A 23378-nucleotide genomic window follows, 5' to 3' on the forward strand; every position below is an offset into this window, starting at 1 on the left:
CCAAAGGACGTGCACTATAATTTGTAATAGTTCCTTGCCTATGGACTCATTTGTCTCATTTTCCATTTTCGCTCCTTCGATACTAATCTAATAGTTATGGCCACTTTCGTTTCCGTAGAGGAGAGGTAATCTCGAAATCCACGTCAAAAATGATGTAACAATTCAAAGTCTTAATTTGATTTCCTTATTCTTCTTCCTTTAAATTACTTGTTTTTATTAAGATCGAGAATGAAACTCCAAATATGTCAGCGATGTACGGCCCACATTTTCCCTACTAAAAAAGGATCAATTTATATAAAAACTAAATCCTTTTCATTATTTGGGATATACCTACGAGTGTTATAAAAATGAAAAGTCATTTGTTGTTTCCAATTTCACTATCTAATAGAATTTTTCATTTTCCAAGCTCTGTTACTTATTCCCCTAAAAGCTTTTATTCATATTTCAGTAAAATTGGGCCAGAGCACTTACATCTAAAAATTTAACGTACAACGAAGAAGGCAATAACCGAATTGGAGTCCCATGATAACGACATAATTCGACTTAATATCAGAACGTAAAATATTGTTGATGAATTAATTTTGAATGTCAATCATTTAGTTGCCATTTTCCATTTTACAAATATGATAAGTGTGATAAAAACTTTTTAACAACAACAAGGTTATAAGATTTTACGCTTTGCATAATTATTTCTACATTGTGGCACATACATATCACTGTTAGGGGAATCTGGTATAGCTCATTCAATTTTTAGATGCACGTGAATTCTTAACCATAGAAAAATAGGATGGCACGCATAACAAATATGTGTGCCTGTCATGCAAGTGTAGTATATCCCATATTGCTTTTTCCATATGTTTTTTCTCCATATTACCGTCTAGTTGTTTGTTTGGAGTGGACGTAATTCTTCAATCCTAGTTTCAACGCAGGAAAACACATGTACGACACAATCATCTTTATTGAACCTTATTTAAGTGATCCGTTTAATGCCATTTAAGAATTTTAAAGGAAAGTATAAATGTGTGTCTTTGAATTAATATTTAGATTTGTAGTAATAAAAATTAATGCTAATTAAACTGAAATATTGAATGTTATAATTAAATAGAAATATTGAATGTTTTCTTTTATTGTAACGTATTCTAGTCTAATGCGGTTATAACACTTCCTATAAATGCAGTTTTTCCCCCGCAAATCTCGTTCGAAATTAATTTCTGAACCAAGTTTAACTAGTACAATTAGATTCGCACAGCATGGCAAGCCTTAATGTTTATTTCGTACTAGTGGTTTTATTTTTAACTTGTGGGGCAGTAATGGGTATGAAGGAGAACGACCAGATTATTAAGGAAAATAATTGTGAAACTAAAATGGGTTTGCCCTGTGTTCTAGAAGCTTTCACGAGTATTTTCAATACAGGGAGTATTTCTAACAAGTGTTGCGGCGAGCTTGTTGTGTTCGGAAAAGTTTGCCACTCAGTATTAGTAAAGAGGACTCTTGAAAATCCTCTATTCAAAGACCTAAACCTAGCGACAATTATAGTTAAGAGCATTCAGACATGGAATAATTGCCTTGCATTGATCGATTCACCATCTCAAATGCCTTAAGGATATAGGATTGCTAAAGCTAAAAAGCGGTTACAGACGTAAAGGGCCAAAATTGTTCTTTTGTCTTTATTTTTTATATTGTTCCGAAAGCTTCATTAAAATGTGTCATTAAATTTAAAGCCTACTTAAATTATATTTATTTGTACGGAAATTAAATGGTTCTATAGAAGCCATTACTTAATACACAATGATTTTATACATGCCATTATTTTTTATTTTATAGCACCGAAACACGAGAACCATCTCAAATCGAGCACTACATATTGTTTCACATTGTTTAAATTGACACAAATATCATTATTATAAACATTAAGTTCATGTCAATAATGTGGAATTGGAATGTTCTAGCGCGGTGTGAAATTGAAACAACCACGATTCGTTGAAAGCCTTTATACAATTTAAGTTCACATTGGCTTTGATGGAAAAATGCCTTGACTTCTTGAAGTTTTGAAAAGACATATCGTGCCACGAAATATCCTCCAAAGGACGTGCACTGTAATTTGTAATAGTTCCTTGCCTATGGACTCATTTGTTTCATTTTCCATTTTCGCTCCTTCGATACTAATCTAATAGTTATGGCCACTTTCGTTTCCGTAGAGGAGAGGTAATCTCGAAATCCACGTCAAAAATGATGTAACAATTCAAAGTCTTAATTTGATTTCCTTATTCTTCTTCCTTTAAATTACTTGTTTTTATCAAGATCGAGAATGAAACTCCAAATATGTCGGCGACGTACGGCCCACATTTTCCCTACTAAAAAAGGATCAATTTATATAAAAACTAAATCCTTTTCATTATTTGGGAAATACCTACGAGTGTTATAAAAATGAAAAGTCATTTGTTGTTTCCAATTTCACTCTCTAATAGAATTTTTCATTTTCCAAGCTCTGTTACTTATTCCCCTAAAAGCTTTTATTCATATTTCAGTAAAATTGGGCCAGAACGCTTACACCTAAAAATTTAACGTAGAACGAAGAAGGCAATAACCGAATTGGAGTCCCATGAGAAAGACATAATTTGACTTAATATCAGAACGTAAAATATTGTTGATGAATTAATTTTGAATGTCAATCATTTAGTTGCCATTTCCCATTTTACAAATATGATAAGTGTAATAAAAACTTTTTAACAACAACAAGGTTATAAGATTTTACGCTTTGCATAATTATTTCTACGTTGTGGCACATACATATCACTGTTAGGGGAATCTGGTATAGCTCATTCAATTTTTAGATGCACGTGAATTTTTAACCATAGAAAAATAGGATGGCACGCATAACAAATATGTTTGCCTGTCATGCAAGTGTACTATATCCCATATTGCTTTTTCCATATGTTTTTTCTCCATATTACCGTCTAGTTGTTTGTTTGGAGTGGACGTAATAGTTCAATCCTAGTTTCAACGACGGAAAACACATGTACGACACAATCATCTTTATTGAACCTTATTTAAGTGATCCGTTTAATGCCATTTAAGAATTATAAAGGGAAGTATAAATGTGTGTCTTTGAATTAATATTTAGATTTGTAGTAATAAAAATTAATGCTAATTAAACTGAAATATTGATTGTTATAATTAAATAGAAATATTGAATGTTTTCTTTTATTATAACGTATTCAAGTCTAATGTAGTTATAACACTTCCTATAAATGCAGTTTTTCCCTGCAAATCTCGTTCGAAATTAATTTTGAACCAAGTTTAACTAGTACAATTAGATTACTTGACATGGCAAGCCTTAATGTTTATTTCGTACTAGTGGTTTTATTTTTTAACTTGTGGGGCAGTAATGGCTACGAAGGAGAATGACCAGATTATTAAGGAAAATAATTCTGAAACTATAATGGGTTTGCCCTGTGTTCTAGAAGCTTTCACGAGTATTTTCAATACAGGGATTATTTCTAACAAGTGTTGCGGCGAACTTGTTGTGTTGGGAAAAGTTTGCCACTCAGCATTAGTAAAGAGGACTCTTGAAAATCCTCAATTCAAAGACCTAAACCCAGCGACAATTATAGCTAAGAGCATTCAGACATGGAATAATTTCCTTGCATTGATCGATTTACCATCTCCGTCTACTTAAGGACTGTAGCACCCCAAACCCGGCCCAGAAGTTATGGCCGGATCCGGCATTCCACATCAAAAACGTTAAAAAAAAATTTTCATTCTAAGTCTAGAAAATCGTACTTGATGTTCAAAAGATTAATTCATTAAGGGTTAAAGTGAATGGAAGCTGTGCACCAGGTAGGAAACCGGAAAAGAGGTGGTGAGTCCATCGGACTGCTTAAGTACCAAGCTCCCTTCGGATCCAATCCTAGACATGCATACCGCCATTGCCACACCTTAACGTCATGGATATTTCTAGGAACCCGATTTGATTAAGTCATTTTTAGGAAAAGTGATTAATTTTGGAAAATACTTTCATTGCGGAAGCTTTGCTTATTATCGTGTTATTTTGAAATCAAGCTGTTGTTTTTGAAAACGCGCCTAAAGCTATCCAAATTCAGATTAAAATAAGTATTACCTACCTTAGTAATACATATTAAAACCATCAAAAATAAATAAGCGGCCTTATTACATTTAAAACCCAAAACCTCAAACGTAATTAAAAGGATGTCCAGATTCACGGAAGAAAATCAAACTTTGAGCGGTGGCCACTCAGAATTCCCTCACGACTCAAGCCCACTATGGTTGGGGATTTCCTTCGTGGATGAAAATAAAGGGGTGAGTTTGGGAAACTCGGTGTGTAAGGAAACCCCATTCAAAGTCCAAGTCGGCTCAAGCCCATTGGGCCTAAACCCATTCAGTATGGTGGTACTAGGCGAGCCCTTTTGATTATAATAAAGCGGGCCTTAGCCCTTATTGAGATAACGATATGGCCCATAGGCCCATTTCAAAATACATGCAACATCAATAACATATGCAAGCCCATTTGGGTAATAGTGGTCTTGGGCGAGCCCTTTTGATTACAATAAAGCGGGCCTTAGCCCTTATTGAGATAACGATATAGGCCATAGGCCCATTTCAAAATACATGCAACATCAATAACATATGCAAGCCCATTTGGGAGACTACTCAACCCACCAACCACTACACTCCACCCTACCACCATACACTCCATGTGGGGAATAGCTCAACCCACCCACCCAACACTCACGAGCTTGACCTTCTTTGCTCGATTAACGATAAATTGAGGCAAAGCCTCCGATGCGTGGACAAGCCACTTTCAGTACTTCCTCCGTCAATATCCCGGTCCATGCATCGATAATAACAACATGGCATGCATAAATAACAACGATCAAACATGCATTTAGGTCAATTTAACCCTAGGGGTATTTGGTAATTTATCTACTAGGGGTAAAGCGTAAATTTTCCACTTTTAAAGGTATTTCAGTAATTTATCTATTTTAGGGTTTTTCATGCATATTCCTACTTTTCACGTCTGGGGTTCTTATCGAATTGGGCTGTTGGCCCATCATTCCAATTTTGGCCCATTAAGCCCAAAAATATCGAGGCACGAAATCATGCACTTTGCGGTCAAATTTTGCAGCTTACCAAAAACATTAATCGATTTACCTCATGAGCATTCGCTTTTTCGCAAATCTAAAAATACCGTTTTCGGCATTTGACTTTTCGACTTTTGCCGATCCGGACTAAGAATGAGGGTGTTAGTTACACACCTATTTGCGACGATATCTTGTGAGATCCACACGAACCGCCTACAATTGGATTACTAACACGTTAATCTAACTATTCAAATACAAACTACGTATTAACCCCTTACAATATTCGGTCAACCACACCTACAGATCATAGTAGCTTATAAGAAATCAATAAGCAACTCATTAACAAATTTTTGTCAATGTTTACCACATAATCATAATTTCACTGCAAGCTGTCTTCCTGAGCAACAGTCACTAAATTATTTATAACTGGAGCTACGAAACTCCAAATCAAGTTCCGTTAATTTTCCCTGAAAATAGACTCATATATCTTCTATCCACAAAATTTTCAGAATTTTTGGTTTAGCCAATCAATACCAGATTTTTCTCAAAGTTTCCCATGTTTCACTGTTTGACTAATCTGACCACTCTTCATTACGAATCAAATTTCTCATTGTACAGAATTCAAAATATGTTCTAGTTTATTTCATTTGAAACTAGACTCATTAAGCTTTAATTACATAATTTATTAAGCTTCTAATTCTTCTCCCACAATTTATGGTGATTTTCCAAAGTCACGTTACTGCTGCTGTCCCAAGCAGATTTATTACCAAATCACTCTTTCATACACCTATCTTGCATGCATGTTATTTAAACATGTATATCACCAATCAATCATCACATATCTATGATTTTTACTTAAGCATAATCTCCATTTCATCATTTTAAAGCACAACATGTTAGCCGATTTTTCCCTTTAGCATCTAAGGCACATGCATGCTCATTTGTTTGGCTCAACTTCACCTATCTTCCATTTTTCATCAAAAGAACATGAAACAACAACCATTTCCTTCATTTTAATTCATGACTAAATGCTCACAACACAACTAAAAATCAAAATATGCTTCAAGAGTTAAGATAGAATCAAGAAGAACTCATGAACATCAAGATAGAAACAAACTACCATGAACTTACCTTCAATTTTCTTCCCAAAGTGACCGAACATTTAAGAGCTTTCTCCTCTCCTTTCTCTTCTCTAACTTTAGGCTAGGATGAACAAAGATGGACAAAACTTTGTTCTTTTCACCCCTTTTTCTTTTAATAAAACTTCATATTTCATCCATTTAATTCTTTAATACAAAAGACATGAATTTCTTATCATGAAACATTTACCTAAACCATTATCATGAAACATTTACCTAACCCATTATCATGGAATATTTACCTAATCCATTATCATGGAACATTTACCTAACCCATTATCAATTTGTATCAATTTGTACCATAAATTATGGATATCAAGTACTCATATTGTCTACAACAACATGATGGCTAGCCACTTCATGTAAAATGGGAGGTTTGTCATGCAAATCCTCCAATTTTGCACTCCTATTTATTTGGCCACCTCAATTTAGCCTATAGCATTTTCAAACATTTTCACATAAGTCCTATTTCATAATTTCACTCCCTTTTTCTTATGGAACAAAAATTACTAAAATTACAGGGTTCTATCTTAAGCTTGGGCCTTCTAGAGGCCCACAAACATAATTAAACCTATGCCAACATTCACAGAATTCCTAAAAATTAGGGCGTTACAAGGACATAGGATTGCTAAAGCTAAAAAACGGTTACCAGACGTAAAGGGCCAAAATTGTTCTTTTGTCTTTATTTTTGATATTGTTCTGAAAGCTTCATTAAAATGTGTCATTAAATTTAAAGCCTACTTAAATTATATTTAGTTGTACAGAAATTAAATGTATCTATAGAATCCATTACTTAATACACAATGATTTTATACATGCCATTATTTTTAATTTTATAGCACCGAAACACGGGAACCATCTCAAATCGAGCACTACATATTGTTTCACATTGTTTAAATTGACACAAATATCATTATTATAAACATTAAGTTCATGTCAATAATGTGGAATTGGAATGTTCTAGCGTGGTGTGAAATTGAAACAACCACGATTCGTTGAAAGCCTTTATACAATTTAAGTTCACATTGGCTTTGATGGAAAAATGCCTTGACTTCTTGAAGTTTTGAAAAGACACATATCGTGCCACGAAATATCCTCCAAAGGGCGTAATCGTAATTTGTAATAGTTCCTTGCCTATGGACTCATTTGTTTCATTTTCCATTTTCGCTCCTTCGATACTAATCTAATAGTTATGGCAACTTTTGTTTCCGTAGAGGAGAGGCAATCTCGAAATCTACGTCAAAAATGATGTAACGATTCAAAGTCTTAACTTGATTTCCTTATTCTTCATCCTTTAAATTACTTGTTTTTATCAAGATCGAGAATGAAACTCCAAATATGTTGGCGACGTACGCCCCACATTTTCCCTACTAAAAAAGGATCAATTTATATAAAAACTAAATCCTTTTCATTATTTGGGAAATACGTACAAGTGTTATAAAAATGAAAAGTCATTTGTTGTTTCCAATTTCACTCTCTAATAGAATTTTTCATTTTCCAAGCTCAGTTACTTATTCCCCTAAAAGCTTTTATTCATATTTCAGTAAAATTGGGCCAGAACACTTACACCTAAAAATTTAACGTGGAACGATGAAGAAAATAGCCGAATTGGAGTCCCATGATAAAGACATAATTCGACTTAATATCAGAACGTGAAATATTGTTGATGAATTAATTTTGAATGTCAATCATTTAGTTGCCATTTTCCATTTTACAAATATGATAAGTGCTATAAAAACTTTTTAACAACAACAAGGTTATAAGATTTTACGCTTTGCATAATTATTTCTACATTGTGGCACATACATATCACTGTTAGGGGAATCTAGTATAGCTCATTCAATTTTGAGATGCACATGAATTTTTAACCATCAACATAACATGTGCATACACAACTTCAAAAAATTAGAAAAATAGGATGGCACGCATAACAAATATGTGTGCCTATCATGCAAGTGTACTATATCCCATATTGCTTTTTCCATATGTTTTTTCTCCATATTACCGTCTAGGAGTTCGTTTGGAGTGGACGTAATAGTTCAATCCTTGTTTCAAAGCAAGAAAATACATGTACGACATAATCATCTTTATTGAACCTTATTTAAGTGATCCGTTTAATGCCATTTAAGAATTTTAAAGGGAAGTATAAATGTGTGTCTTTGAATTAATTTTTAGATTTGTAGTAATAAAAATTAATGCTAATTAAACTGAAATATTGAAAGTTATAATTAAATAGAAATATTGAATGTTTTCTTTTATTGTAACGTATTCTAGTCTAATGCGGTTATAACACTTCCTATAAATGCCAGTTTTTTCCCCTGCAAATCTCGTTCGAAATTAATTTTACGAACCAAGTTTAACTTGTAACATCAGATTCGCACAGCATGGCAAGCCTTAATGTTTATATCGTACTAGTGTTTTTATTTTTAACTTTTGGGGCAGTAATGGCTACGAAAGAGAACGACCAGATTATTAAGGAAAATAATTGTGAAACTAAAATGGGTTTGCCACTCAACATTAGTAAAGAGGACTATTGAAAATCCTCTATTCAAAGACCTAAACCCAGCGACAATTATAGCTAAGAGCATTCAGACATGGAATAATTGCCTTGCATTGATCGATTCACCATCTCCGTCTGCTTAAGGATATAGGATTGCTAAAGCTAAAAAACAGTTACCAGACGTAAAGGGCCAAAATTGTTCTTTTGTCTTTATTTTTTATATTGTTCCGAAAGCTTCATTAAAATGTGTCATTAAATTTAAAGCCTACTTAAATTATATTTAGTTGTACGGAAATTAAATGGTTCTATAGAAGCCATTACTTAATACACAATGATTTTATACATGCCATTATTTTTAATTTTATAGCACCGGAACACGAGAACCACCTCAAATCGAGCACTACATATTATTTCAAATTGTTTAAATTGACACAAATACCATTATTATAAACATTAAGTTCATTTCAACAATGTGGAATTGTAATGTTCTAGCGTGGTGTGAAATTGAAACAACCACGATTCGTTGAAAGCCTTTATACAATTTAAGTTCACATTGGCTTTGATGGAAAAATGCCTTGACTTCTTAAAGTTTTGAAAAGACACATATCGTGCCACGAAATATCCTCCAAAGGACGTGCACTGTAATTTGTAATAGTTCCTTGCCTATGGACTCATTTGTTTTATTTTCCATTTTCGCTCCTTCGATACTAATCTAATAGTTATGGCCACTTTCGTTTCCGTAGAGGAGAGGTAATCTAGAAATCCACGTCAAAAATGATGTAACAATTCAAAGTCTTAATTTGATTTCCTTATTCTTCTTCCTTTAAATTACTTTTTTTTATCAAGATCGAGAATGAAACTCCAAATATGTATACGTGACGTCGCCCACATTTTCCCTACTAAAAAGGATCAATTTATATAAAACTAAATCCTTTTCATTATTTGGGAAATACGTACAAGTGTTATAAAAATGAAAAGTCATTTGTTGTTTCCAATTTCACTCTCTAATAGAATTTTTCATTTTCCAAGCTCTGTTACTTATTCCCCTAAAAGCTTTTATTCATATTTCAGTAAAATTGGGCCAGAGCGCTTACATCTAAAACTTTAACGTACAACGAAGAAGGCAATAACCGAATTGGAGTCCCATGATAAAGACATAATTTGACTAAATATCAGAACGTAAAATATTGTTGATGAATTAATTTTGAATGTCAATCATTTAGTTGCCATTTTCCATTTTACAAATATGATAAGTGTGATAAAAACTTTTTAACAACAACAAGGTTATAAGATTTTACGCTTTGCATAATTATTTCTACATTGTGGCACATACATATCACTGTTAGGGGAATCTGGTATAGCTCATTCAATTTTTAGATGCACGTGAATTTTTAACCATAGAAAAATAGGATGGCACGCATAACAAATATGTGTGCCTATCATGCAAGTGTACTATATCCCATATTGCTTTTTCCATATGTTTTTTCTCCATATTACCGTCTAGGAGTTCGTTTGGAGTGGACGTAATAGTTCAATCCTTGTTTCAAAGCAAGAAAATACATGTACGACATAATCATCTTTATTGAACCTTATTTAAGTGATCCGTTTAATGCCATTTAAGAATTTTAAAGGGAAGTATAAATGTGTGTCTTTGAATTAATTTTTAGATTTGTAGTAATAACAATTAATGCTAATTAAACTGAAATTTTGAAAGTTATAATTAAATAGAAATATTGAATGTTTTCTTTTATTGTAACGTATTCTAGTCTAATGCGGTTATAACACTTCCTATAAATGCCAGTTTTTTCCCCTGCAAATCTCGTTCGAAATTAATTTTCTGAACCAAGTTTAACTTGTAACATCGATTCGCGACAAACATGGCAAGCCTTAATGCTTATTTCGTACTAGTGGTTTTATTTTTAACTTGTGGGCAATAATGGCTACGAAGGAGAATGACCAGATTATTAAGGAAAATAATTGTGAAACTAAAATGGGCTTGCCTCGTGTTCTAGAAGCTTTCACGAGTATTTTCAATCTGAGAGTATTTCTAACAAGTGTTGCGGCGAACTTGTTGTGTTGGGAAAAGTTTGCCACTCAAAGCACTAGTAAAGAGGACTCTTGAAAATCCTCTATTCAAAGACCTAAACCCAATGACAATTATAGCTAAGAGCATTCAGACATGGAATAATTGCCTTGCATTGATCGATTCACCATCTCCGTTTGCTTAAGTATATAGGATTGCTAAAGCTAAAAGCGGTTACTGCACGTAAAGGGCCAAAATTGTTCTTTTGTCTTTATTTTGATCTCGTTTAAAGCTTCATTAAAATGTGTCATTAAATTTAAAGCCTACTTAAATTATATTTAGTTGTACGGAAATTAAATGGTTCTATAGAAGCCATTACTTAATACACAATGATTTTATACCTGCCATTATTTTTAATTTTATAGCACCGGAACACGAGAACCATCTCAAATCAAGCACTACGTATTGTTTCACATTGTTTAAATTGACCCAAATATCATTATTATAAACATTAAGTTCTTGTCAATAATGTGGATTTGGAATGTTCTAGCGTGGTGTGAAATTGAAACAACCACGATTCGTTGAAAGCCTTTATACAATTTAAATTCACATTGGCTTTGATGGAAAAATGCCTTGACTTCTTGAAGTTTTGAAAAGACACATATCGTGCCACGAAATATCCTCCAAAGTACGTGCACTGTAATTTGTAATAGTTCCTTGCCTATGGACTCATTTGTTTCATTTTCCATTTTCGCTCCTTCGATACTAATCTAATAGTTATGGCCACTTTCGTTTCTGTAGAGGAGAGGCAATCTCGAAATCTACGTCAAAAATGATGTAACGATTGAAAGTCTTAACTTGATTTCCTTATTCTTCTTCCTTTAAATTACTTATTTTTATCAAGATCGAGAATGAAACTCCAAATATGTCGGCGACGTACACCCCACATTTTCCCTACTAAAAAGGATCAATTTCTATAAAAATAAATCCTTTTCATTATTTGGGAAATACCTACGAGAGTTATAAAATGAAAAGTCATTTATTGTTTCCAATTTCACTCTCGAATAGAATTTTTCATTTTCCAAGCTCTGTTACTTATTCCCCTAAAAGCTTTTATTCATATTTCAGTAAAATTGGGCCGGAATGCTTACACCTAAAAATTTAACGTAGAACGAAGAAGGCAATAACCGAATTGGAGTCCCATGATAAAGACATAATTCGACTTAATATCAGAACGTAAAATATTGTTGATGAATTAATTTTGAATTTCAATCATTTAGTTGCCATTTTCCATTTTACAAATATGATAAGTATGATAAAAACTTTTTAACAACAACAAGGTTATAAGAATTTACGCTTTGCATAATTATTTCTACATTGTGGCACATACATATCACTGTTAGGGGAATCTGGTATAGCTCATTCAATTTTGAGATGCACGTGAATTTTTAACCATCAACATAACATGTGCATACACAACTTCAAAAAATTAGAAAAATAGGATGGCACGCATAACAAATATGTGTGCCTGTCATGCAAGTGTACTATATCCCATATTGCTTTTTCCATATGTTTTTTTCTCCATAATACCGTCTAGGTGTTTGTTTGGAGTGGACGTAATAGTTCAATCCTAGTTTCAACGCAGGAAAATACATGTACGACATAATTGTAACACCCCAAACCCAGCCCAGACGTTATGACCGGATCCGACATGCCACATCGAAGCATTCAAAACATTTTATTTTGTTGATCAAGAAAAACTTAGTGTTTTAAAAGATAACTTCATTATAGGTTAAAGTGAATGGAAGCTGTGCCCCAGGTAGGAAACCAGGAAAAGAGGTGGTGAGTCCATCGGACCGCTATAGTAAGCTCCTTCGGATCCAATCCTAGACATGCATACCGCCATTGCCACACCTTAACGTCATGGATATTTCTAGGAAACCGATTTGATTAAGTCATTTTTAGGAAAAGTGATTAATTTTGAAAATACTTTCATTGCGGAAGCTTTGCTTGTTGTCGTGTTATTTTGAAATCAACTGTTGTTTTTGAAAACGTGCCCTAAAGCTATCCAATTTCAACAGTTAAAATAAGTATTACCTAATACATATTAAAACCATCAAAAATAATTAAGCGGCCTTATTACATTTAAAAACCCAAAACTTCAAACGTAAATAAAAGGATGTTGAGTTCACCGGAAGAAAATCAAACTTTCGAGCAATTGGCCACTCAAGAATTCCCTCACGACTCCAAGCCCACTATGGTTGGGTATTACCTGCGTGGATAAAAATAAAAGGGGTGAGTTTGGGAAACTCGATGTGTAAATTAACCCAACCATAGCCTATATCAGCTTAAACCACATAAATAGAATAAGTTGGCCTTAGCCTGAGCAATTCAAAATAAAGCCCATAGGCCCATAATGAACAGAACAAATATTACATGTTTATGCAGAAACCCAACCATATCCAACCGTATACACCCCGTACCAACCTTACACGTGTGGGGAGACAACTCGACCCACCCAACCGCTACATACCACGAATTTGCAGCATGGTGCGAGCAGAATAATGTGACAGAGTCACGGATCTGAATAATCGTGGCGAGCCACCAAAACAAATATATGTGGCAGAGCCACCAGATCAGATATTTGTGGCATAGCCACCAGAACGCTTCCTCCATAATATAACCCATGTCCCCATGTAACAGATATATAATAATGGCATACATCACACAGAATCAGATCGCTATGCTTTTCAGTCAAAATTAACCCTACGGGTATAATGGTAATTTTTGCACGTAGGGGTATAACAGTAATTTTCCATACATAAGGGTATTATAGTAATTTAGCTACTTTCAGGGTTTTCATGCATATCCTAACTATTTATGTACTATCAAAGCACTTACCCAGCATACTTACCGAATTGGGCCCGTTGGCCCATGAACCCGATCTTTGGCCCATTAAGCCCAAATTATCAAAATGTACGAAATCGCGCGTACTGCAGTTTATTACTTTAGATTACCTAATATACAAACCCAACTATCTTACGAGCATTCGCAGACTCGTAAATTCCCAAAATACCGACTTTTCGGCATTTCAGCTTTTCGGCTTTTGCCAATCTAGTCTATGAGACGGTGTCGATTACACATTGTTTTTGCACGATATCTTGTGAGATCCACACACGAACCGCCTACAATTGGATTACTAACATGTTAATCTAACTAGTCAAATACGAACTATGTATTAACCCCTTACAGTATTTGGCCAACCACACCTACAGATCATAGTAAGCTTATAAGAAATCAATAAGCAACTCATTAACAAATTTTTGTCAATGTTTGCCACATAATCATAATTTCACTGCAAGCTGTCTTCCTGAGCAACAGTCACTAAATCATTTATAACTGGAGCTACGAAACTGAAAATCAAGTTCTGTTAATTTTCCCTGAAAATAGACTCATATATCTTATATCCATAAAATTTTCAGAATTTTTGGTTTGGCCAATCAATACGAGATTTTTCGTAAAGTTTCTCCTGTTTCACTGTTTGACTAATCTGACCACTCTTAATTACAAATCAAATTTCTCATTGTACAGAATTCAAAATATGTTCTTGTTTATTCCATTTGAAACTAGACTCATTACGCTTTAATTACATAATTTATGCAGCTTCTAACTCATCTCCTACAATTTATGGTGATTTTCCAAAGTCACGTTACTTCTGCTGTCCCAAGCAGATTTATTACCAAATTCACTCTTTCACACCTAACTTGCATGCTTGTTATTTAAACATGTATATCACCAATCAATCATCACATATCTATGATTTTACTTAAGTATAATCTCCATTTCATCATTTTAAAGCACAACATGTTAGCTGATTTTTTTTTCCTTTAGCATCTAAGGCACATGCATGCTCATTTGTTTGGCTCAACTTCACCTATCTTCCATTTTTCATCAAAAGAACATGAAACAGCAACCATTTCCTTCATTTATTCATGACTAAATGCTCACAACACAACTACAAATCAAAATATCCTTCAAGAGTTAAGGTAGAATCAAGAAGAACTCATGAACCTCAAAATAGAAGCAAGGTACCAAGAACTTACCTTCAATTTTCCTCCTCCTAATGACCAAATACTCAAGAGCTTTCTCCTCTCCTTTCTCTTCTCTAACTTTCAGCTATGATGAACAAAGATGAACAAAACTTTGTTCTTTTCACCCCTTTTTCTTTTAATAAAACTTTATATTTCATCCATTTAATTCTTTAATACAAAAGACATGAAATTCTTATCATGAAACATTTACCTAACCCATTATCATGGAACATTTACCTAACCTATTATCATTGAACATTTACCTAACCTATTATCAATTTGTATCAATTTGTACCATAAATTATGGATATCAAGTGTACATTTTGTCTACAACAACATGATGGCTGGCCACTTCATGTAAAATGGGAGGTTTGTCATGCAAATCCTCCTATTTTGCACTCCTATTTATTTGGCCACTTCAATTTAGCCTATAGCATTTTCAAACATTTTCACATAGGTCCTATTTCATAATTTCACCCCCTTTTTCTTATGGAACAAAAATTAACTAAAATTGTCGGGTTCTATCTTAAGTTTGGGCTTTCTAGAGGCCCACTAACATAATTAAACCTATCCCAACATTCACAGAATTCCCGAAAATTGGGGCGTTACAACTCTACCCCCTTAAAGAAATTTCGGCCTCGAAATTGACCTGATCCAAATAGTTGAGGGTATTGTTGACGCATAGTCTCTTCTGATTCCCAAGTAGCTTCTTCCCTTCCATGATTACGCCACAGTACTTTTACCAACGGAACCGACTTCCTTCTTAGAACTTTAACCTCTCGATCTAAAATTTGTATGGGTTCTTCCTCAAAGGTCAAATCAGTCCTTACTTCAATCTCCTCCTTGGCACAACATGTGAGGGATCCGATCGATATCGTCTTAACATAGACACATGAAAACGTCATGGATTCTGTCTAACTCGGTGGTAATTCTAAGCGATACGCTCATCGCCCTACCCGCTTAAGAACTCGATAAGGCCCTATAAACCGCGGACTCAATTTGCCTTTCTTGCCGAATCTCAAGATCTTCTTCCAAGGTGAAAGCTTTAAGAAAACCATATCCCCAACCGTGAACTCTATCTCTTTGCGCTTTAGGTCCGCATCGACTTCATCATCGGATGCCTCATTTAATCGATCTCTTATAAACTTAACCTTACTTTCGAGATCTCGCCACCATCTCCGGTCCAAGCACTTGTCGTTCACCCAACTCGTCCAACACGTAGGCGTCACGACATCTCCGCCCATAAAGTGCCTCATATGGAGCCATCTGAATACTTGCTTGGTAGTCGCTATTGTATGCAAACTCCGCCAATGGCAAGTAGTCCTCCCAACTCCCACTAAAATCGATGATACAACCCTTAACATATCCTCCAAAATCAATAACCTCTCCGATTGTCCATCTTTACGTGGGTGAAAGCGCAAGATTGAAATCAAACGTGTACCCAATGCCTCCTGCAACTTCTTCCGAATCGAGATGTAAACCTAGGGTCTCGGCCGAAATAATCGACACCTGGCACTCCATGTAGTCGTACTATCTCGCCACATACAACCTAGCCAACTTTTGGGGAGTAATCAAGATCTGAACGGTATGAAATGGGCAGATTTTGTTAACCTATCCACCACTACTCACACAGAATCTTTCTTGGTGGGTGTCAAAGGTAGCCCACTCACAAAGTCCAAAGTGACTCTCTTCCACTTCCACAATGGAATTTTCACCGGTTATGATAATCCGAATGAAATTGATGTTCAGCTTTCACTTGTTGGCATGTCATACATTTCCCACGAACTCCATTACTTTCGTTTAAGCCTGTGCCACCAAGACAGTTCTCGCAAGTCGTGATACAACTTATTCCCTCCAGGATGCATGGCACAAAGTCCTCCATGAGCTTCTTTCAATATTGATCGTCTCAAGTCGTAATCCTTCGAATACAAATTCTTCCTCGAAGCATAAAACTCCTTCAAGATTCAGTCCAAAATCCTCATTCTCACCCTTCTCAACTTGTCAAACCGAAGAACCAACGAGTTATCCTTCAACTGTTTTTCTTTAATCTTTCGGTCTAAATAGGCCTCACTTGCAATTCGCTAACAGACTTCCATCATCAAAGCAGACTCAAGCGTGCAAACAAGACTCTCAAATCGAAACAACCCTTCGACTCAATGCATCACCACCACGTTAGCCTTACGAGTGGTACTCAATCGAACGATGTCGTAATCCTTAAGCAACTCTACCCATCTTCGTTTCAAGGTTTAACTCCTTCCGAGTTAACAGATACTTTAGGCTCTTATGGTCTATGTATATGATACACTTTTCTCCATATAAGTAATGTCTCCAGATTTTCAATGCGAAGATCATCGCTAGCTCTAAGTCGTATGTAGGGTAGTTCGCTTCATGAGACTTAAGTCGTCGTGAAGCATAAGCGACCACCTTAAACTCTTGCATCAGTACACATCCTAACCCCACATGTGACGCATCGCTGTACACAGTGAAGTCCTTCCAGACTCGGTTGAATCAACACCGGTGCTTGGTCAATACCTTTTTCAAATGGTCAAAAGTTTTTCTTGACTCTCGGTCGAGAAATGCCACCCCTTTCCTTAACAGTTTCGTCAATGGTGCAGCAATCAGAGAAAATCCTTCTACGAACCTTCGGTAATAGCTTGCCAAACCCAGAAAACTCCAAATTTCCGATACTGATTTTGGTGGCTTCCATCCCAGAACTGCCTCAACTTTTCGAGGATCCACTCTAATTCCTTCCGCAGAAACCACATGACCTAGAAAGGCCACTTCTCGCAACCAAAATTCACACTTACTAAACTTTGCATACAATTCCTTCTCTCTCAGTACGTGCAGCATAATACGTAGATGCTCTTCATGTTTCTCCTCGGTTTCCGAGTATACTAGAATATCATCGATGAAAACTACCACAAATCGGTCCAAGTAAGGTTGGAACACTTGATTCATCAGATCTATGAAAGCGGCAGGTGCGTTCGTCAACCCAAACGACATAACCAGGAACTCGTAATAACCATATCGAGTCCTGAATGCTGTCTTATGAATATCCACTACTTTTACCCTTAACTGATGGTATCCAGATCGAAGGTCAATCTTGGAAAATACCGAAGCTCCTCTAAGTTGGTCAAATAAATCATCAATCCTTGGCAGAGGGTATTTGTTCTTTATCGTCAGTTTGTTCAACTGGCGGTAATCGATGCACATGCGCATTGTCCAGTCCTTTTTCTTCACAAATAGCACCGGTGCTCCCCAAGGAGACACGCTTGGCCTAATGAAGCCCCTATCCAACAACTCTTGAATTTGAGCCTTGAACTCCTCTAACTCCTTCGGTGCCATCCTATACGGTGCGATGGACACAGGCGCCGTTCCAGGCAACAAATCTATTCCAAACTCAACTTATCAGTTCAGAGGAAATCCTGGAAGCTCCTCCGGAAAAACATCTTGAAACTCCTTTACGGTCCTAACCTTATCCGCTGACAATCCCTCCCCTTCCGACTGACTTACAAATGCCAAATAGGTCTCATAACCTTTCCGAATCCACTTTTCGACTCTTAATGCTGACACCACATTGGACAAATAATCCCTTCGTTCGCCTATCATCATAACCTCCTCACCCTCCGTGGTCTTTAACACCATTCGTTTTGCAGCACAATCCAAAGTCGCCTTATGCTTAACAAGCCAGTCCATTCCCAGAATGAGGTCAAACTCTTTGAATGGTAACTCCATCAGATCTCCAGGGAAAACCTTGCCTTGAGTTTCTAAGGGTACATCTCTATATAGTTTGTCTACCCTAACCGAATGACCTAAATGACTTAACACAGATACCCCACTCACCATCTTCTCAGAGTGCACACCCGACAATCCAGATATGGCACATGCAACATAGGAATGAGTAGATCCAATATCCACCAAAGCAGTATATGGCATACCAAAAACCAAGAACGTACCAGTTATGACGTCAGATGTGTCGCCCTCCTCTCGATGACGAGCTGCATACACCAAAGCTGGCTGTCGAGCTTCAGCATTTTCGACACCCCTGCCAGGTGCCCCCCGACCTCGACCATTTCCATTTCCACCCCTACCTTGTCCACGTCCTCTCAGTGGTTGGGGTCTACCCCTTACGGGTTGAACAATACTGTCAAAGAACTTGAACTGATCGACTTTCGAGGCGGTCCGTACTCTATGCTCCATAGATCCACATCGGAAACAAGCACCAGAGCATTTCCTATACTCGCCCAAATGTACCTTACCACAGTCTCCACATATTGATGGTCTGACGACATTCATCGGCACTGCTCGAACTGGTTCCTCCACTCTTGCTCTCTTAATAATCCTATTTGCACCATCCGAGGGTCCTGAATCCCTCCAGAAACGGTTCTGATCCTTCTCCCGATTCTGTTTTTCAGCACACTTTACCTCTTCAGCTATCTTAGCCTTCTCCACCAAAACCGCAAAGTCCCGCTCCCTCTGCTGAGCAATCAACACCTTAAGATCATCTCTAAGACCATCCTCGAACGCACACGCCGTTCATATTCAGTAGCGACTATGCCCACGGTATCTGGCTCGAGACTCGAAGCTTCGACCTCAGACTCAAAGCTGCTTTTACCTCCTTGCATCGATTCAAGAATTCCTTTCTGCGTCCACAAAACTCGCCCCAACATACTTCCCTTTAAAGGCCATCTTAAGCAGTTCCCAAGTTACCCTATCGGTGGGGTTCCTTCTCTCACGATGAGCCACCACTAGTAAGCCTCGTCCGTAGCAACGATCACGGCTCCCTTCACTTCGCTCCACGAGCAATCCAAGTCATCCATAATTCGTTCGTGGCCTCCAACCAATATTACGCCACATTCGAGGCGATACTGACACACCCCTAAAGATCTCGCTCCGTTGGCCCGAGTCGTTCGAAATTGATCTCGGAATTCCGCTGTTCGAACTTCTCCGGCAACCCTTTCCGAACGAAGCATTGCTGCTGACAGGCGTCATCCCCAAAGACCACGATCATGAGACTCCACTTCCGTTGTCAATGGTACCTGTGCATCTGCCGCTGGCATATGTTCCAAAGACGAAGATACCGCTCGAGCCCTTCCTCGGCCACGTCCACGGCCTCTTCCACGAGTAGCTCTTGTACTCATATCATATTATCTGTTTACGAATTTTATGCATTAACTTAGTGTTCCAGTGATTATTATAGATGTTTTATGAATCAAACAGTAATTCAAAGTTTGTTTTCGCAGAATCGAAGTCTAGCTACAGTTTCAATCTCTTATCAGATTTTCCTATGGTTTCAGTATCATCCTATCTAGAGTGTCCTAGTAGGGTTTCAGTACAGACAGATAATTCAGAAAAATATTCAGAAAAATTCAGAATACTTACAGACTTGAGCAGGAGATTCGAGTGCCACCATCAAAAGATCTAAATTTTGAAAACCGAGTTTTTCGCAATCTTTATAAAATTTTCGTTTTTGAAAATCTTTGTTTTTGTAAACCCATTCCACAGCCGAGTTGTTGCAACCTAGGCTCTGATACCACTAAATGTAACACCCCAAACCCGGCCCAGACGTTATGACTGGATCCGACATGCCACATCGAAGCATTCAAAACATTTTATTTTGTTGATCAAGAAAATCTTACTTAGTGTTTTAAAAGATAACTTCATTATAGGTTAAAGTGAATGGAAGCTTTGCACCAGGTAGGAAACAGGAAAAGAGGTGGTGAGTCCATCGGACTGCTTAAGTACCAAGCTCCCTTCGGATCCAATCCTAGACATGCATATCGCCATTGCCACACCTTAACGTCATGGATATTTCTAGGAAACCGATTTGATTAAGTCATTTTTAGGAAAAGTGATTAATTTTGGAAAATACTTTCATTGCGGAAGCTTGCTTCTTGTTGTGTTATTTTGAAATCAACTGTTGTTTATGAAAACGTGCCCTAAAGCTATCCAATTTCAACAGTTAAAATAAGTATTACCTAATACATATTAAAACCATCAAAAATAATTAAGCGGCCTTATTACATTTAAAAACCCAAAACTTCAAACGTAATTAAAAGGATGTTCAGTTCACCAGAAGAAAATCAAACTTTCAGAACAGGTTGCCACTCCGAATTCCCTTACAGCTCCAAGCCCACTATGGTTGGGGATTACCTGCGTGGATGAAAATAAAAGGGGTGAGTTTGGGGAAACTCAGTGTGTAAATTAACCCAACCATAGCCTATATCAGCTTAAACCACAGAAATAGAATAAGTTGGCCTTAGCCCAGAAAAGAATTCAAAATAAAGCCCATAGGCCCATAACAGAACAGAACAGATATTACATGTTTATGCAAAAACCCAACCATATCCAACCGTATACACCCCCGTACCAACCTTACACCGTGTGGGGAGACAACTCAACCCACCCAACCGCTACATACCACAGAATTTGCAGCATGGCTGCGGAGTATAATGTGACAGAGTCACCGGATCTAGATAATCGTGGCGAGCCACGAGCAGATATATGTGGCAGAGCCACCAGATCAGATATTTGTGGCATAGCCACCAGAACGCTTCCTCCATAATATAACCCATGTCCTCATGCAACAGATATATAATCATGGCCTACATGATACAGAATCAGATCGCTATGCTTTTCAGTCAAAATTAACCCTACGGGTATAACGGTAATTTTGCACCTAGGGGTATAACGGTAATTTTCCATACATAGGGGTATTATAGTAATTTAGCTACTTTCAGGGTTTTCATGCATATCCTAACTATTTACGTACTATCAGAGCACTTATCAGCATACTTACGAATTGGGCCGATTGGCCATTTAACCCGATCTTTGGCCCATTAAGCCCAAATTATCAAAATGTACGAAATCGCGCGTACTGCAGTTTATTACTTTAGATTACAAAATATACAAACCCAACTATCTTACGAGCATTCGCACACTCGAAAATTACCAAAATACTGACTTTTCGACATTTCAGCTTTTCGGCTTTTGCCAATCTAGTCTATGAGAGGGTGTCAGTTACACACCTGTTTGCGACGATATGCTGACGAGATCCACACACGAACCACCTACAATTGGAACACTAACATGTTAATCTAACTATTCAAATACGAACTATGTATTAACCCCTTACAATATTCAGCCAACCACACCTACAGATCATAGTAAGCTTATAAGAAATCAATAAGCAACTCATTAACAAATTTTTGTCAATGTTTGCCACATAATCATAATTTCACTGCAAGCTGTCTTCCTGAACAACAGTCACTAAATCATTTATAACTGGAGCTACGAAACTCCAAATCAAGTGCTGTTAATTTTCCCTGAAAATAGACTCATATATCTTATATCCATAAAATTTTCAGAATTTTTGGTTTGGCCAATCAATACCAGATTTTTCTTAAATTTTCCCCTGTTTCACTATTTGACTAATCTGACCACTCTGCATTACGAATAAAATTTCTCATTGTACAGAATTCAAAATATGTTCTTGTTTATTCCATTTGAAACAAGACTCATTAAGCTTTAATTACATAATTTATGCAGCTTCTAACTCATCTCCTACAATTTATGGTGATTTTCCAAAGTCAAGTTACTTCTGCTGTCCCAAACAGATTTATTACCAAATTCACTCTTTCACACCTAACTTGCATGCTTGTTATTTAAACATGTATATCACCAATCAATCATCACATATCTATGATTTTACTTAAGTGTAATCTCCATTTCATCATTTTAAAGCACAACATGTTAGCCGTTTTTTTTTCCTTTAGGATCTAAGGCACATGCATGCTCATTTGTTTGGCTCAACTTCACCTATCTTCCATTTTTCATCAAAAGAACATGAAACAACAACCATTTCCTTCATTTTAATTCATGACTAAATGCTTACAACACAACTAAAAATCAAAATATACTTCAAGAGTTAAGGTAGAATCAAGAAGAACTCATGAACCTCAAAATAGAAGCAACGTACCAAGAACTTACCTTCAATTTTCCTCCTCCTAATGACCAAATACTCAAGAGCTTTCTCCTCTCCTTTCTCTTCTCTAACTTTCAGCTATGATGAACAAAGATGGACAAAACTTTGTTCTTTTCACCCCTTTTTCTTTTAATAAAACTTTATATTTCATCCATTTAATTCTTTAATACAAAAGACATGAAATTCTTATCATGAAACATTTACCGAACCCATTATCATGGAACATTTACCTAACCTATTATCATTGAACATTTGCCTAACCTATTATCAATTTGTATCAATTTATACCATAAATTATGGATATCAAGTGTACATTTTGTCTACAACAACATGATGGCTGGCCACTTCATGTAAAATGGGAGGTTTGTCATGCAAATCCTCCTATTTTGCACTCCTATTTATTTGGCCACTTCAATTTAGCCTATAGCATTTTCAAACATTTTCACATAGGTCCTATTTCATAATTTCACCCCCTTTTTCTTATGGAACAAAAATTAACTGAAATTGTCGGGTTCTATCTTAAGTTTGGGCTTTCTAGA

General features: G+C 36.3%; 1 long non-coding RNA gene across 1 annotated transcript; it reads right to left on the reverse strand.

Moving 5' to 3' along the window:
- Window positions 1–4273: 4273 nt before the first annotated feature.
- On the reverse strand, window positions 4274–22990 carry LOC128288412 (uncharacterized). Its single transcript, XR_008278743.1, has 3 exons — window positions 22845–22990; window positions 21884–21925; window positions 4274–4298 (listed from the first exon to the last, which is right to left on the reverse strand). It is a non-coding gene; the product is annotated as an uncharacterized LOC128288412 (long non-coding RNA).
- Between the last annotated feature and the right edge of the window lie 388 nt (window positions 22991–23378).

Source organism: Gossypium arboreum, unplaced genomic scaffold (assembly GCF_025698485.1).
Source record: "Gossypium arboreum isolate Shixiya-1 unplaced genomic scaffold, ASM2569848v2 Contig00211, whole genome shotgun sequence".
NCBI classification, from domain to species: Eukaryota; Viridiplantae; Streptophyta; class Magnoliopsida; order Malvales; family Malvaceae; genus Gossypium; species Gossypium arboreum.